The sequence below is a fragment of the Chionomys nivalis genome, chromosome 23 (assembly GCF_950005125.1).
Source record: "Chionomys nivalis chromosome 23, mChiNiv1.1, whole genome shotgun sequence".
NCBI lineage: Eukaryota > Metazoa > Chordata > Mammalia > Rodentia > Cricetidae > Chionomys > Chionomys nivalis.
In genome coordinates, this window is record NC_080108.1 from 33,659,337 (window position 1) to 33,676,414 (window position 17,078).

General features: G+C 38.5%; 1 long non-coding RNA gene across 2 annotated transcripts in view; it reads right to left on the bottom strand.

The window, feature by feature from the left end:
* Window positions 1-2,696: 2,696 nt before the first annotated feature.
* The window catches only part of LOC130865383 (uncharacterized), a 44,956-nt gene continuing 30,574 nt past the window's right edge, over window positions 2,697-17,078 (bottom strand). For both annotated transcript variants that reach the window (XR_009056121.1, XR_009056120.1), the window contains exons 10-11: window positions 15,220-15,378; window positions 2,697-2,778 (exon numbers count right to left, since the gene is read on the bottom strand). This is a non-coding gene — a long non-coding RNA (uncharacterized LOC130865383). The remainder of the gene's footprint in view (window positions 2,779-15,219; window positions 15,379-17,078) is intronic.

Genomic DNA, 17,078 nt, shown 5'->3' on the forward strand with positions numbered 1-17,078 from the left:
TATTATCAACTATATATCTAAAAACTATAAAACATAAATCCATGAGCTTAAATAAACTTTTAACATCTTAGCTTCCTTCACCAAACAAAACCCCAATTACACATCTTAGAAGTCTTTTTTAAAGTTGCCATTTATGTCTTTCCAAATGATTCTCAAAACATAAAGTTTATTTCTATTGATTGCTTTAACTCTCTCCATAGAAGTAGAAAAGTAGCTCTTATTACTGAAGACAACATACACTTCAGATACATGGCTTAGAAGTCCCCAACCTGGAACTGACCTGAATACTTTTTACCCAGCTTTCTGATAACAGCCTATGCCAAGCAAGCTTCCCACAGCCTTTCACAGCTCTGAAACCTGCAAATCACAACAACCACCAGAATGATACAATAAACCTAAGGATGCAATAGTGGAACCTACACCTTGATATTAACCAACAGCTCTCTGATTGGACATTAGACCTGCTCAACTTTAAAAAAATGCATACTGCCGGGCGGTGGTGGCACACGCCTTTAATCCCAGCACTTGGGAGGCAAAGGCAGGCGGATCTCTGTGAGTTCGAGACCAGCCTGGTCTACAAGAGCTAGTTCCAGGACAGGCTCCAAAACTACAGAGAAACCCTGTCTCGAAAAACCAAAAAATGCATACTGCTACTAGAAACGTAGCTAACTACTAAGCACTAATGTAGTTAATATTCCTACAGGAGAAACTACTAATCTTTATATTTTTACTGAAGCATTATACTCTTTAGTAACCATCTAAGTATTTTTATTATACCTATAGATGTGTATGGATTTAACCCTCATGATGGAAACTTCTCTTTGAAACAATGAAAAATCATTGCAAAAGATCATAACCTATCCATATGTAGAATTGTGGAGCTTGGTTCATTTGGATACATTTATAAAACACTTCTCCATTAAAGGCTAAGAGAATATTGTAATAGAAGTCTCAGGATGCTTATAGAGTAAAAGGGACAAGGAGTTTTCTCTGACATTTTAAATCCTAGGAGGATGCATTTGACTGTAGATTTAAAAGTGAACATGGAGAAGTGTTGAAAGTGTGTGAAATGAGGAAATGGAAAGGAGAAATGATATAAGTATGTTATCACCACAAAATTTAAAGCAACTATCAATAATAGCATTTATGTAAAGATTTTGGTATTGTACATAGGAAGCAAATCCTGGGATGCTAAGGAGCTTTCAAAACCATACATTGAAGATTTCATGACTTAAATAGAATATCTTATACTCAGTGTGATCAATAGGGACACCATATGAGTAACATCAAAATTATTTATTATTATTATTATTATTATTATTATTATTATTGTTGTTGTTGTTTATAGACACCCATAAAGAAAGCCTAAAATTTTAGGACATATTTCCGGAAACAGCATATACATGAATCCTCAGATGTTTACACAGTTGGAGTTCGTTTTTAGATTTATTTGATTGTAACTATGTCCTGTGTCTTCCCTCTTTCAGTAATAAATTATTAAGTTATTTGTTTTTTTTTTTTTAAGGAGCCAAGAGTTCCGAGACATTGGATTTTAAAGAACTTTTGGGTTATAAAAAGATTGGATATAATAAAGAGACTGAAATTCTAAGTGTTTCAATGTTTACATTCTGGGACATTAAAAGTTAGAATATCTATAATGCAATTATGATATTAATACATGATCTTGGGAATTACAAGAAAGGAAACACTATGGCTTTAAAGTAATATGTTTGTATCTCTAATTGAGAAAAGATAAATTGTGCTGGGCAATTTAATACTATATGGTTCATACCTAAGGCATTCATATGGGATACAATAATTAAAGTAATTGGATCTGAATGATAAGCAAATAAATTATTATGAAAGGAGGATTATAGTGGGATTTCAATTGTATTTTAATACATAAAGGTTACTTGAAGATTAGAGAGTAAAACAGCTCCATGGGTCAGCCTTACATACCAGGAAGTGGTTATACACACTTTTAATCCTAGTAAACACACTAGTTGCCATAGAAACTGGGAAGTGCATGCCTTTAATCCCAGTGATGCACACCTTTAATCCCAGCACCAGAGAGGATTATAAAATGGGAAGAGACAGTTCTCAGAAACAGTCTCATTCTGAGATTCATTGAGGCAGGATCACCATTTTGGACTGAGGTTGATGTAAGAGCCAGTGACTCGCTGTTTTGCTTTTCAGATCTTCAGATTGAACCACAGTTTATCTCTCTGAGCTCTTTTAAATCACGTATCAAGGATGGGAAATTGGAATAGAGTTCTTGTTGAGTGAGTGCACTATTGGGTAAATATATGAAAATTACAAGGAATAAATTAAATAAAAATTACAAAATAATAAAAGGTCACATATCAATTTTTGATTGATTGTACTTCTAAACTATGATCCCCCTGATGGGTCTGTAGCAATATTGTCCTGAGGCAAAATATTGATCTAAGTATATGTAATTGAAAATTAATCTCAAAATAATATAATTAACTCCAATGAAAGAAATATTAACATTTCCAGATTACAGTAATAATTATAAGAATAATGTGACTATGTAGTGGATTCTTACAAACATACTATACATCTGCATTCATTTGAGTATAGCTTAACTTTCTTATAAAAGAAGAGTGTAAGTATCCTTTACTATATACTTGATAGAAAAGTTCTTCCCATGGGAATATGGGCAGGCTCCTTACCTTGCTTGATCTCAAATACTGGAATGTACAGACAGGGAAGGGTAAACAAATGTATTTTCCACACAGTAGAAACAATATGTACCTAAAAAGAGAATTAGATTAGAACATAGAATACATGCAATTCTTGATGGAAGCAGAATTGAAGCAAAGAGGATGTTAATAGTTATATTCTCTGCTCCCAGACAGTTATTCAGTACTAGGCAAAAGAAGATTATCATAAGACCCCATCCCCAATCTGGAATAAAGGTACACTGAAAAATTGAAAGCAAATGAAAAATCAGTTTCTTCCGATGGAGTATCACAGCACATACAAACCACCCCAAGAGAGTATTCAAAGCACAACAGAAGGTGGCACACATACAAAACACTAAATGACATTTTTGAAGATTCTTTGTCTCATCATTCTTGGCAGCAATTATTTTATCCTTACATGTCCTTTGCCTATATGTAATAATTTACGGCTCTGGGATTTTGTGGCATTTATGCTTGCTTGAACATATGTGTCTTTGCATCTATGTGTTTCTTGTGCTATTCTTTGGCAATTTTTCTTCTGTTTGTTTCCTTGTCCTATTCTGATGGTTTTACTTATTATTATTATTGATATTTTATTATTATCACTACTATCATTATTACATGCATGGGTATATTCATTGAGAGAAAGAAAGAAAGAAAGAAAGAAAGAAAGAAAGAAAGAAAGAAAGAAAGAAAGAAAGAAAGAAAGAAAGAGTGTAGATATGGGCAGGTGGGAATATGGGGAACATCATAAAGGAGCTGGAAGACAGGAAACCATAGTCATTATATATTGTAGGGAACAAAATCTATCTTCAATAAAAAGACAACATGCAAATAAAAATAACATCAGCAAATGTTTCAGCGAGGAGCTCTCAGAGTTTCAGGTTGCCATATAAGAGATGTACTTAAAGAAAATTATTCACACAGTAGGTCCATGAAGGCAATGCATGGAGCAGCAGGTCTCCTGTCTTGGTTAGCCACTGATGGCTGAGATTAATCTCATGCATTGCAGATAAAGCCAAAATCCAAAGCTGAATTAAAATGATGTATTTTACAGGGGACGCGGCAGCTTAGGAAGAGGGAACACATTTCCTGCACAGGAAAAAGGAGCAGGTGACTCAGGCAGCATGTGTGAAATCTTAGAAAGTACCTCCCTATGCTGGATGTCAATTGGCTCTGTCTCCTGGCAGGTTTCAGGACCAATCCTCCTTCACTGACCAGTATGTTATAGTCAGGTCCTGGCTAGAACCAGGATCCAGCTGAGAGCTGGACTCCAGCCAGGAGCCTGACTGAAAAAATTCCTTTGTGAAGGGACTGATATTATCTCTGGTTGCCTCGGATTGGCTTAGTGTGTGATATCATCTAGAGAATGGATTTGGGCCAATCACAAGACAGATCTCAAAGCTACCAATGGAAATCAAGGGCCTGCTGTAACTATGGAGATTTCATCTGAGCTGCTATTGCATGTATCTCTCCCCCTCCCTGTATGTTACCACAGAAACAGGGAAACTGAAACTAGAAAGAAAGAAAAATGTAATTTAGCATGAAATGTGGCTGCAATTGATAACAGAGGAAAACAAATCAGTGGTGCCTGGGCATGAGTATGCCTGGCTCCTTGAGAATAGATCCTGGCCTCCTATAGAAAGCCTGCATTTCTGTATGAGCCCTTCTGAATGTGACTCTGGGCAGCCAAGTGCAGCTTTCTGCTGAATATTTGCCATCTGCCTATGTCAATTTTCATAATTGCTATGAATGTACATGAGCCATCACATGGAATTGGAACTATTAGTGTGACGTGCAAAACAATGATGAGATTAATGAAAGAAATAGAGAATTCTATCCCTGGTCAAGCAATGTACCATAAAAAAAATTAAGTTGTATTATGAAAAGTGAAACTTTCAAAATATCCTTGTGTGTGTGTATGCATGTGTGTGTATGTGTGTGTGTGCATGTGCACATGCAGTTATGATGTGAGGAGCACAAGTGTACATACAGGAAACATACAGAAGACAAACTCTGCTTTCTCTGTTGGCTTCTTTTCTTAAGTATGCCTTATTCAATATAATTATATTAATATTTTGTGTTTCTAAAACCCACCATCCATAGCATAATTTAAAACCTTCCCCTACCTCTAACATCATTATTGTGTCATAATTTGAAGAACTCTCTATTTTCTTTGTGTATATGTGTTTGTGTGTATATTTGTGAGTACTTGCATTTGTGTGTGTGTGTCTGTGGGCATTTGTGTATGCAAGTGTGTGTTCTGCTTTCTTATTTTTATTTTTGTGATTATAATTTAAGTACAACATATAATCTTTCCTGTCTTCAAACCCTCCCATACACCAATTCATGCTTTCCTTCAAATTCATAGTTTCTTTTTCACTAATTGTTTTTGCATGCCTATATATTATACACATATATATTATTAAATATAAACTGATCAGTAAGTCTAATGCTACCTGCATATATGTTTTCAAACCTGACTTTTGGTAGAAGACAAATAATTGGTGTGCTCTTCCCTGGGAAAGCTACATCTTTCATTTCCAGCTTTTCTCAGTGGCCTATAATTGTTTGTGTAAAATTAAGACCTCTTGGAATTTTGTTGGACTGTTTAACACATTAATTGCTGTCATCCTTATTGATCTCATTTTTGTATAGTCATATTGTGGACAGTTTATAGGTGGAGCTTCTGATATTAATGGGACATAAGATATCAAAGCATATTCCTTGATCTTCTGACTCCTCACAACTTTTCTGCCCACTTCACTGCAATGTTCCATGAGCACTAGGTATGGAAGTGTTTGTAGATGCATCCATTATGATTGTAGAAGCTTCTGAAAGAGGAAAACAATCTAAAGTCCTAAATAGTTATAATGACTATGAACCACATCAAAGACCAGCATGGCACAATAACCTTAAGTGTGTAATAGTAGCACATGTATCTGGGTTGTATCCAATACCTGTCTATTTGTGCTTATGACCTGCTCAACCTTAGGGAAACAATGCTTGCTATTGGAAATCTAGTTAATCACACAATGGTGATTACATTATAGGAAGGGAGGAGAATTGATATCTATAATTTATTGTTGCAACTTAGCAACTCATGCAAATTTGTCCTCATATACTGAGATAAATGTAGGCTTCTCTCCTTATGAAGAAATTCTCCATTGTACCAGAGATATCATTTCTGAAATCAATAACCAGCCAATATATAGGGTTATGGAGCCCAGGCTCCCTGATTTTTTTTTTTAGTAGAAACTGAGTTCATTTAGGGCTGCCTGTGCCTTTGTGGATATGCGGAACTCTCCTGGACACTGAATTTTTGTTGTTGTTGTTGTTGTTTTGTTTTGTTTTTCGAGACAGGGTTTCTCTGTGGTTTTGGAGCCTGTCCTGGAACTAGCTCTTGTAGACCAGGCTGGTCTCGAACTCACAGAGATCCTCCTGCCTCTGCCTCCCAAGTGCTGGGATTAAAGGCATGTGCCACCACTACCCGGCGACACTGAATATTTTCATAGATCAAACATAACTGAAGAAAATAAATTCTTCCTTCTTGAGCAGTTCAACAAATGCCAATGACTCCTAAAATAGGATTAACACTTCATCAGTTCCTGTAACAGCCATCCTGAGAATATGGATAGCTTGACCTCATAAGAATCATGTACATGCAGTTTTATCTGCTTGGAACTCATATGTACAACTTTACTACTATATTAAAAAAATGCAATTTTGACACAAATGTCTACTATGTTGGGTCACTTAAGCAGTTACTTTCACTAAAATTCACCAAATGATCTAGTTTGGCCAAACGGGAAAATTCAGAGATCTGTCACTGTCAACCATGCCCTGGGATCGCATGCCCAGAATAATATTCCTGGATATTTACCTGTGTATTCTAGAAATAAACTCAGACGTTTATAATTTCAAAGTAGGTATGCTACTGACTGAGACAACTTCTGACCCAGGAATATTTTACCCTAAAGAAAAAATAAATCCATTGAATATAATTCAAGTACCATAAGGATATTCACTCTATGTAATCAATAATGCAAATTTGTGAGCTAATGCCCTACATTTATTAGTATAACTTTAAAAATAACCTTGATAGAGAACATGGGACACCAAAAGTCATCTGTCATGAGCAAGTGTCAAGTGATATCAAGGTTTCAAAACCAATGAGATATCAAATCAAATAAAAGTCAATATTTTACATAGAATAAATCTACTAGCACCAATTATTTCTTCCACATATCACTATGGGGTACTGTGTCATGGACAGGAAGCACTAACTCTTATACAGTGAATTCCTTCATTTCAACACCAATGATTTGTTGGTGAATCTGACTCCTTTTGTTCCACTCTACCCATGTTAAAAGTCCAGTGAGATTATGTACTCTAGTGCTACAGTGATAGTTAGATTGATTTTCTGGGATATCAAAGTGTGACTCTGTTTCCTTCTGTGACCTTAGTGCCAACTGCTACCTTCAATCCATGAGACCTGAATGCTGGTAAAGGTCTTAAGTATGCAAATATTCACACCTATAATATTTCTATTCACAGAAGAAAACATTGATTAGTCTGGAGGCATAATTTACACTGACCCTGGGCTAATCTCCACTGTCTTCTCCTGTATTGATTTATACTAGATGCCATCTGTGAAATTCTAACTACAGACCACAGTTTCCCCACCCTCCCTATTATCATTCCCTCCCACACCTCACTTCTAACCCCCCATATCCACTCCTCCTCTATATCCTTTTAGAAATGGGCAGGCCTCCCATGGGAATCAACAGAGTATGTCATATCAAGTTGAGGCAAGACCAAGCATCAAGGTTGGGCAAGGCAACCAAGCTTGAGGATACGGTTTCCCCAATCAAGCTCAAGTACCAGATGCAGATCCATATCCCACTGTTCAGATCCCCACAAACAGACTAAACTACACAACTGCCACATATATAGAGAAAGCCTAGGTCGGTCCCATGTAGCTTTCTTGCTATCAGCCCAGAGTCCATTAACTCACAGGAGCTCAGGTCCACTGTCAATGTGGGTCCCCTTGTCTTGACCTTGACCCCTGACTCATATAATTTTCCTCTCTTTCTTCAACAAGATACCTGGACATTGGCCTGGTGCTTGGCTGTGATTTCTGAATATACTACCATCTGTTACTAGAGGAATGCTCTCTGATGACAATTAGGATAGTCACAGACTGATTACAAGAGACCAGTTCAGGCACCCTCTCTATTATTGCTAAGAGTCTTAGCTGGGGTCATTCATGGGAGTTTTGATGACATCAGATTTCTCCCTAATCCTAAAATGCTCCCCCATCAAGATATCGCTTTCATTATTCTCTCCATTCATCCTACTCCAAGCCCATTCAACCTGAATCCTTATATTCCCATACCTCCACCCCCATCACCCCCAGTTTTCTTGGGAGATCTCTTCTATTTTCCCTTACCAGGGAAAACCCATGTATCTATCTTTGGATCCTCATTGCTAGCCTCTCTGAGTCTGTGGATCGTAGCCTGGTTGTCCTTTACTTTACACCTAACATCCATTTATGAGTGAGCACATACTATGAGGTAGGAAGTAGCCTTGAATGCATTGGCACAGGAGACAATGTCCTGAATATAACACTAAGATCAACAATTAATAGTTGGGTTCTCCTAAAACTGAAAAGCTACTGTAAGGCAAAAATATTGTCAGTAAGATAAAAAGGCAGAGTACAGAATGAAAAAAAAAAACATTTTAACTAACCCTACATCTGACAGAGCACTGATCAATATATACAAAGAATTCAAAAAACTTGACATCAAAATACCAAATAAATCCAGTTATAAATGGGGTGTAGGTTTATTTGTTGTTGTGGAATAAGCTTTTCCTACACTATGAAGATATATTGCATTCATTGCTAATAATGAGTGGATTGACCGATGTCAAGGAAGAAGGTTAAAGACAGAGACAATGCTTAAAAAGAAGGACTGATTCATATACATGCCATGAGAAACAGTGAGCAGGGTAAGCAAGGTGAGAAGTGTGTACATGACATAAACAAGACTCAGAGCTGCACACAGATAAATAGAAATGGCTTAATTTAACTCATAAGAGATAGAGTTAGCTACAAACAAGCCTTACATACTGGCAAGAGTTCATAATTAATGTTATCTGTGTGGTTATTTAGGAAGTGGTTACTGGGACAGAAAGGCCCACTTCCAATTTGTCTTATTCCCCATATCATGAACAACAGCATTGATTTCCAAAACTTATCTGCAGTTTAGGTTTATGCTTGCAACTACCACAAATATGACAAACACCACTTCATATGGAGAGAAATACAAAGCATTCTCACCACTCCTGCTAAATATGTTCAAAAGAGTAGACCTATCTATATTCCACCAAGATAAGCTCTGGGACACCAGTAAGGTTATTGTCCTTACCTACACCACATAGATAACATGATAATTACTGCAGGGTGTGCTTTCAACCAAATGCTGCAGCAGAAAGTCTTTTCCTACTGATTGCTTTCTTATAAAGGAACAGATTGATGCATCATGACATATTCTCGTCTCTCTCTGAGTCCTTGTTGGTATAGGGCAGAAATGCATGAAATAGGTGGGAAGAATATGCCACATAATCAGATTAGAGTCCTCTGATTCAGCCTGTTCTTTTCTTTTCTTTTTTTTATTTTAATTTTTTTCAGCCTGTTCTTTTCTATATATGCAGGAAAACAGTGAACAAGCCAGATTACCATACCCAAGGTGGACTCAACAATGCCCTATAGCTAATCACCAGGTGGGGCAGAGGGAGCACAGGAACAAGCTGGATGTTTTAGCTGGATGACCAGAAACTGTCCTCAAGTGGAACCCCAGGAGCAGGGCTAGACTCATGGACCCTATGTATGGGTCCCCCTTTTATATAAATTATATGACTAGGCCTGTCTTAGATGGCATTGGATGTCAGGCAATACCCCTTACCCATCATGGGAAAGCGTCCAGGTCAAAACACATTTCCTGTCTTATGTTGGGGCATCTCCCCTCAAAAAAACCTTTCCTGTCATTGGCTCACTAGTCGCCCATCACTGAGTTCAAGCAGATTTGCAGTGAAAGATTCTCTGGGTCAATAACTAAGAGGACTCGCCAAGTGCTGACATTGACCTGAGCTTGCCTTTGGCTCTGGCACCATGAAACCATGAAGATGATGTTCCAGTTCATATAAGCACTCCTTAAGGAGGCTGTGCCTGCTCAATCCTTAATAAGTCTGCCCAAATTTAACTGCAATATTCATTTGTAAATTTAGCTGTATTTGAGTGGGAAAGGCATTTGCAACCTGACATGTTAAGGTATCCATTATGCTATCAGAAGCCAGCCACTCTGGCAGCCACAGCAATGGCTGCCATTATCATGGTATGGGTTGATAGCTGAAAGATCCTTGGCACTTGGACCACTATAGGTGGTCCTCCTCAGGATCATAGCAACTCTTCAGTTGACAAGCCAGTGTCTATTTGATCTCATGGCTCTGTCCTATCTTCAGGCTTCTGGACATAAAAATCCACAGCATGCACCAGATGCTCAGGTACCCATATTGGACTGTCAGCATCCTGTGGGAAAATACAAACAGCCCCTACTCCCCACTTCAGTACGGTATCTGGACCACACCAAGTGCCATCTGCTAGATTCTTCCACTTGACATGAGGCATCCAGAAGAAACTGGCCACCAATGCCAGTCAACAGTGGTATTGGATTGAGCATCAACAGTCAAAAAATTTTAAATGTATAAAATAAAAGACAAATGGTCTCTGGGGATGTGGCCATATAACCCCTTTTTTGGTTTTATGCAAATTGGCTTTGAGCATACCACCATAGCTTGCCCTTGAGGATAATAAGGTATTCCTGTTTTATGAGAAATAGAGAACTCAAAGCAAAATTTAGCAAAGCCAGTGTTGGTGTAGGCTGGCCCATTGTCAGTTTTTACAGTTTTTGGAACTCCTACATAGACAAGAGCCTGAAGACAGTGACTTCTAACATCCTGTAATTTTTCTCCTGTATGGGCTAAGGCAAAAATAAGATGAAAAAATGTATCCATGATTATGTGAACATATTGCATATGCCCAAAAGAAAAAAACATGGGTAACATCCATTTGTCATAAATGATTAGGAGCAAGTTCATGAGGATTAACCCCAAACGGTGAAAAGCTAAAAGTTCTGTAAACAGAGGGCATTTTTTAACAATATCAGTGGCCTGCTCTTGAGATATCTTAAAATGAAATCTTAAAGACCCAGCATTGAGATGAAAATGATTATGAGCTTTTTCTGCAGCTTCATAAGATTCTTGACTAACTGCACAAATTTGGTGTGTAAGCTGATCAGCCAATGCATTCCCCTCGCTCAAAGGACCAGGAAGGTCAGTATGAGCCCGCAAATGCCCTAAATAAATGGGAACAGATCAGGCTCAAAGCAAAGTTTGAATAGTCAATAACTGCATCTGGACTTAACAGTGGCAATATAAGCTGCAGTTTCCAAAGGTGCAAGAATTTTGCTTATATATTGACTGTCAAGAAAAAGGTTAAATGGAATATCAGCATATTTCTTTAAGGCCACTTGAACAGATTTAGCATTAACAGGCACAATATCAAAATCAGGAGGGAAGGCCACCACAGATCACCTGGCAGAAGACCCATCAGTATACACATTTTGTGCCCCTGCCAGAGACTGTAAAGAAATAACTTTAGGGAAGCATACCAGATGATTTTTGAAAAAGGTGACCAACTTATCAGAAGGATAATGATTATCAAACCTGCAGGGATTAGTGCATAAAAACAAGGTCCAATCCTCAGCAAAATTTTGCAGCCCAGTTATTTCTGCCTCAGTATATAGTGTAAGAACCTTATCAGGTAACATTCCAAAGGTTTGCAAACTAAGTTTATACCCTTTCTGAATAACACGTAGCACAGCTGATGAATATGAGATAACAATTTTTACAGGTGACACATGTTCATGTACCCATATGATGGGTCCTTGCTCCCAAAAATCTCCAGTAGGACTATGCTGAGAGGAAAAAATTATCAACAGCAGTGGCTGGCTATAGTCAATATAATGAACATGAGCAGAGGCAAGCTTTTATTCAATTAAAGTAATATACATTGCCTTGCCTGAGGTGTCAAATTATGGAAGGAGGTTGAATCTAGATTCCCCTGCATAATGTCAAAAAGTGGTTTTAAAACTCCAGTAGGAATTCCCAGACTGGGCCAGACCCAATTGAGGTCTCCAAGCAATTTTTGAAGATCATTCAAAGTTTGTAGTTTATCCAAGTGAAGAGTAACTTTCTGTGGTTTTACTCCTGTCTGCAGCAGCTGATGCACCAAGTATTGATATGGAAACTGTTGTGCCTTTTCAGAGGCAATCATCAACCCAGCATGTGCTAGGCATTCTTGTAAGTCAACAAAAGCCTCAAGAACTATATATTGGTCCTGTCCAGCTAATCAGTTATCATCCATATAATGAATGATATACAGTTGAGAATATCTATGCCTTATCGGGGCAATAAACTGGGCCACAAATATTTGGCAGATGACAGGACTATTGGCCATACCCTGGGGTAATGTTACCCATTAGTAGCATCTATACTGTTCTTCAAAATTTATAGATGGTACACTGAAAGCAAATTTATCAGAGTCTTTTGGATGCAAAGGAATGGTGTAAAACAGTTGTACAGGTCATTAACTAAAAGATGGTATCCTGCAGGAATAACCACAGGCTGAGGCAACCCAGGTTGAGCTGTCCCCATAATTTCCATACAATTATTTACTGCTCTAAGATCTTGCAGCAGTCTCCATTTATCAGACTTTTTCTTAATAACAAAGGAGTATTCCAGGCAAAGTGGATGTCACTATGTGTCCTGCCTCTAGCTGTTCCTGGACCAGGGTATAAGCAGCCTGTAATTTTTCCTTACTTAGGAGCCATTACTCTATCCATACAGGTTTTTCAGTTTTTCAGTTTTGGGGAATGCTTTATGGCTGCTCTGCAATAGCTCCTAAGAAAAATCTCCTAACCCTGCACACTGTCGAGGTAACTGTTGTATTATTTTCTTGTCTGCTAAAATCTGGGTATCTCCCTACAGATTTTTTCCCAACCCCTGACCAGGGACAAAGCCCTGGTTTGTTAACATGCACTTCACAGGTTCAGTGGTCAGAATTGCTCCCATAGCTTACAAAACATCTCTTCCCCACAAATTGAGAGGAAGGTATTCCACGGAGGACAAATGGTTTAAAAATGTCATTATGGCCTTCTTCATCATTCCAATCTAAATATTGGGTACTGCACTTGGGAGAACTGGTCATTCCTACCCCCTGTAATTCCATGGAGGCTGGCTGTAGAGGCCAGGCTGCAGGTCAGTGGTTTTAGCAATCACAGAACTATCAGTCAAGTATCTGAAAGGCCTTGGAACTTTTTCTCATTGATTGTTAATGTAAGTGTGGGGTGGCTCTCTAAACTAGAAACTCTAAAAGCTCCAGGGAATCCTGTGGAGCCAAACCCCTTGTCCCCTCACTCTTGTTTAAAGAATGGATTAGTAGAGCAAAACATGGGCAAAAGCACTAGTTAAGCTATTCTAGCTCCTTGAGGGATGACAAGGATTCCTATACCAGCTTCAATCATAATTTTAATTTCTCCAGTATAATCACAGTCTATGATTCCTGGTAAAATTTTAATTTCTTTAAGTGCAAAACTACTTTTACCCAAGACTATATCTATTGAACCTTCTGGAATAGGTTCATATACTCTAGTCCCCAAGGTCTGCATACCCATTTGTAGGGTCAATACTGCCTGGACAGAGGTCTGGAGGTCTAGTTCTGCACTTCCTGGGGTGCCTCGCACAAGGTCATAGACAGTGAGGCATTTCTCTGAGGAATGAATCCGATGGGAACAGCGGTCTACTCATGGCCCTATACACTTGTGTTTTGGGGGCTTGGGGCAGGCCCCTCCTCCCATTTCCTGACACAGGGATGAGATTTCCTTGAATGTCAGGTTTAGAGTGACAGTCATTAGCCCACTGGGTCCCCTTTTGATTTGGGAGAAAAAACACCTGGATTTCCCCTGGGTTGATTAACTACCTCTTTACCTGCAGGGCAATTCCTTCTGATGTGTGCTGACCTTCCACATTGAAAACAATTCCTTGATCTAGCTACACCTTGACCCTCCCTAAGGGCAGAAACAATTACTTGACCAATCACATGAGTGCCATCAATGTCCTTGCATAACTGGATAAAGTCATTTAAACTCCTATTTCTATGGGGGCATATGGCCTTTTGACAGTATTTGTTAGCATTTTTATAGGCCAACTGCTTTATGACTAACATAGCTGAGTCCACATTCCCAGCTGTAACAGGCAGTTAAAAAACTCAGAATAAGATTTTTAAGATCCTTGAAAAACCTTAGACAGCTGTTCCCCTGCTCCTTTGTTAGGTAAAGCTTTCCAAGCTATCTGAGCATAAACAGCAGGGTCATAAGCAATCTGTGCTGCTAAACAAGTATACTTTCCTACACCAGTTAACATGTCAAGGTTATGCTGGGTGAGACCTGCAGTGGCATTACACAGTGCGGTATTTTTGCAATTTTCCTGCACCTGCATTTTGCCTCTCCATAACAAATAATCTCCCCCCAAAGACAAGCCCTGAAAAGCTGCATCCAGTCACTGGTGTAAAGTTGAGTTCCACAGAAGATTCCATTAAAGCCACAATGAAGGGGGCATGAGTTCCATAGACTGTAACTGCTTTTAGTTGCTTAATGTTCTTAAAAGTCAGAGAGTTATGCTGCCTGATCCTCTGTCCTTATGGATCAATAACTTCCACAGCAGAATAAATTTGCCTTTCTCTACTTAGATTATTTAGTCTATTTTGGATCTCTTGGATTTCTGCCTCTAAGTCAATAGGGGCGGAAGCAGCAGCAAAAGGATTTGAAGTGGTAAGTAACTGATTTTGTGGTGGAGGTCTCATGAAGATATCTCTGTTTGCTCCTTCTTCCTTTTCTAACTTTTTTATCAGTGCAATCTCTTTTTATAAATTTTTTTCTTCCCCTCCCCTATCCATCTTAGAATTCTCAACTTTCCCCTCCTCAAAGCTCTTAATAGAACTCACAGATTCTACATCCTGAATCTCCTCAAAGGTTTTGTTCAAAATCTCTAACTGCTCTTTTACTTTTACATCATCACTGAGAAGAGCATCTCTGACTAAGCGCCATGTGAAAATATTGCTATGGGAAATTCTTCTGTCCCTCGCTCTTTCAATACTTTTTTAAGGTCAGCCTTTACCTGTTCCCTATCAGAAATATTAAAGCCCCCTGCATGAAGAAACCAGGGACTATACTCTAAAAATGTCTTAATGATCTCTTGTGCTGTCTCAATTTTAATACCGGTGCCTTATTTCTCTAACAGAGCTAACAACTGGTCTGTTAATCGACCCGTTAAGATTGGAACAGAATTACTAGCACCCATTTTAAATTCACCTTCACCAATCAATTCTTACCTGCTGGTGAGCATCCAAGGGTGATCTCTCAGGGGTCCCCTCCTTCTCAGTCTTGCTGATGGTCCTCCAACTGTAACTCCTGATCTTGCTGGGGTCTCCAACTGTTACTCTCTTGGTACAGTTGTGTACCACTGTACCATATGTGAGCCAGGCAAGAGCCTGGAGATTAAAAGAACACACAAGAGACCTGGGTCATTCAAAAAGAGATTGGCTGAAGGCCATTTATTCAAAGTTAGGGAAAACCTTAAATACCTAGCTACTGCACAATGGAAGATCCCCCAGGAAGGTGGGAAATTACCATGCCCAAGGTGGAGTCAACAATGCCTTGTAGCTCATCACCAGGTGGGGCAGAGGGAGCACAGGAACAAACAGGATATTTTAGCTGGCTGAACAGATACTGTCCTCAAGATGAAACCTGGGAGCAGGGGTAGACCCATGGGCCTACAATTTAGAATTATCTGATCATTACAAAGCATAGTCAACAGCATGGAATGGTCACAGTGGCAAAGGTTTATATTGGGTGGCAATTAGATTTATGTTATGGTACCATAATGAGAAGATTCTAGTTATTTCCAAGAGACAACTTATGACTATGTGAACTTCACACCTGTTTGGCACTGAGTACAGGGTCAAATAACAAATCTAGTTCATTAAAATTGTCAGTCAATGTTCAGAAATTTGTTCAGGCCTGTATTCAGGCCATAGATTTTTTTTTACTATTCCACCGATTTTCACCACAGATTTCCAACTAGTATCCACATTTCCTATTACATTTAATTACACAATCATGAATCTAAGGATTCAAGGTTTGAACAAGTAGTACTTGTACAGAAAATGGGTGGATTTTCATCAAGGACAGGCATAAAGCTCTTAGATCAGTGAATAATAAAATGAAAGAAAACTATCTGCCCCTACTCCCAAAGATCAGAAGGAGAGAAAGATCTATGGCATGGTGGTATTTAATAGCAAAGTCTGCATATTTATATATATTACTTCAGGAGACATCTGAGATGTTTAGACCAGGCCAGGCATAGGCTGAGAGGGTGGCTAAAGTGGAAAAATAGTATCATAAATAGTATATCAGTGAAACTAGATGATACACATACTTCATGATAATAGAAATCAAGAACCTATAATGAGAATCAGAACATGGGTTACGAATAAAGCAGTCTGACTCGAGTCCTAGCATTTGACAACTTTAGGTTATCCAGACCTTACAAGAGAGTTGGATCTTCAAACTAATTAGCTCCTGTGTTGTTTCTAGGGAGAGTTCTGAAAATGCTTCCTTTATACCATTGTAAGCTACTTTTTACTTAAGCTGGCTGAGTGCCTGTGTTGTTCCTATGTATAAAGCCTGGGGTTTAAAAATATTCATATGGGTAAGTACATAGTCTAGAGAAGCATTTGATGAGAAGGTACTTAGAGTGAAGAGGGAAAAACATATGAAAGTGATACCCACAGATTTATACCTGCCATCTGCCAGATACAGATAAACAGACACTGATCATGCTGTATCATTTTTCATTTCTGAGATAACACATCTCAGTCCTTTTAGAGCCCAAAAGCAGATGAAGGTATTTGTTCTGAACTATACCCAAGAACTGTGGCAATAAAGCTTTGAGGCATAAACATGACTTTACTTGAAATCTCTATGGAAGAACAAGGACAAGCTATGAAGTGTCCTGTGATTACGGATAAAGAATTAACCCCATCAGGGGATCCAACATTTATAGAAGGTTTTGTACACAGAAACTATTCATTTCCTCCTAAACAACTCAAGCACTCTACACTGAAACTTTTTGCCTTTGCCATATTGGAACTCAGAGAAAGCTTGGCATTGCTTTCTTTTTGGTACATCT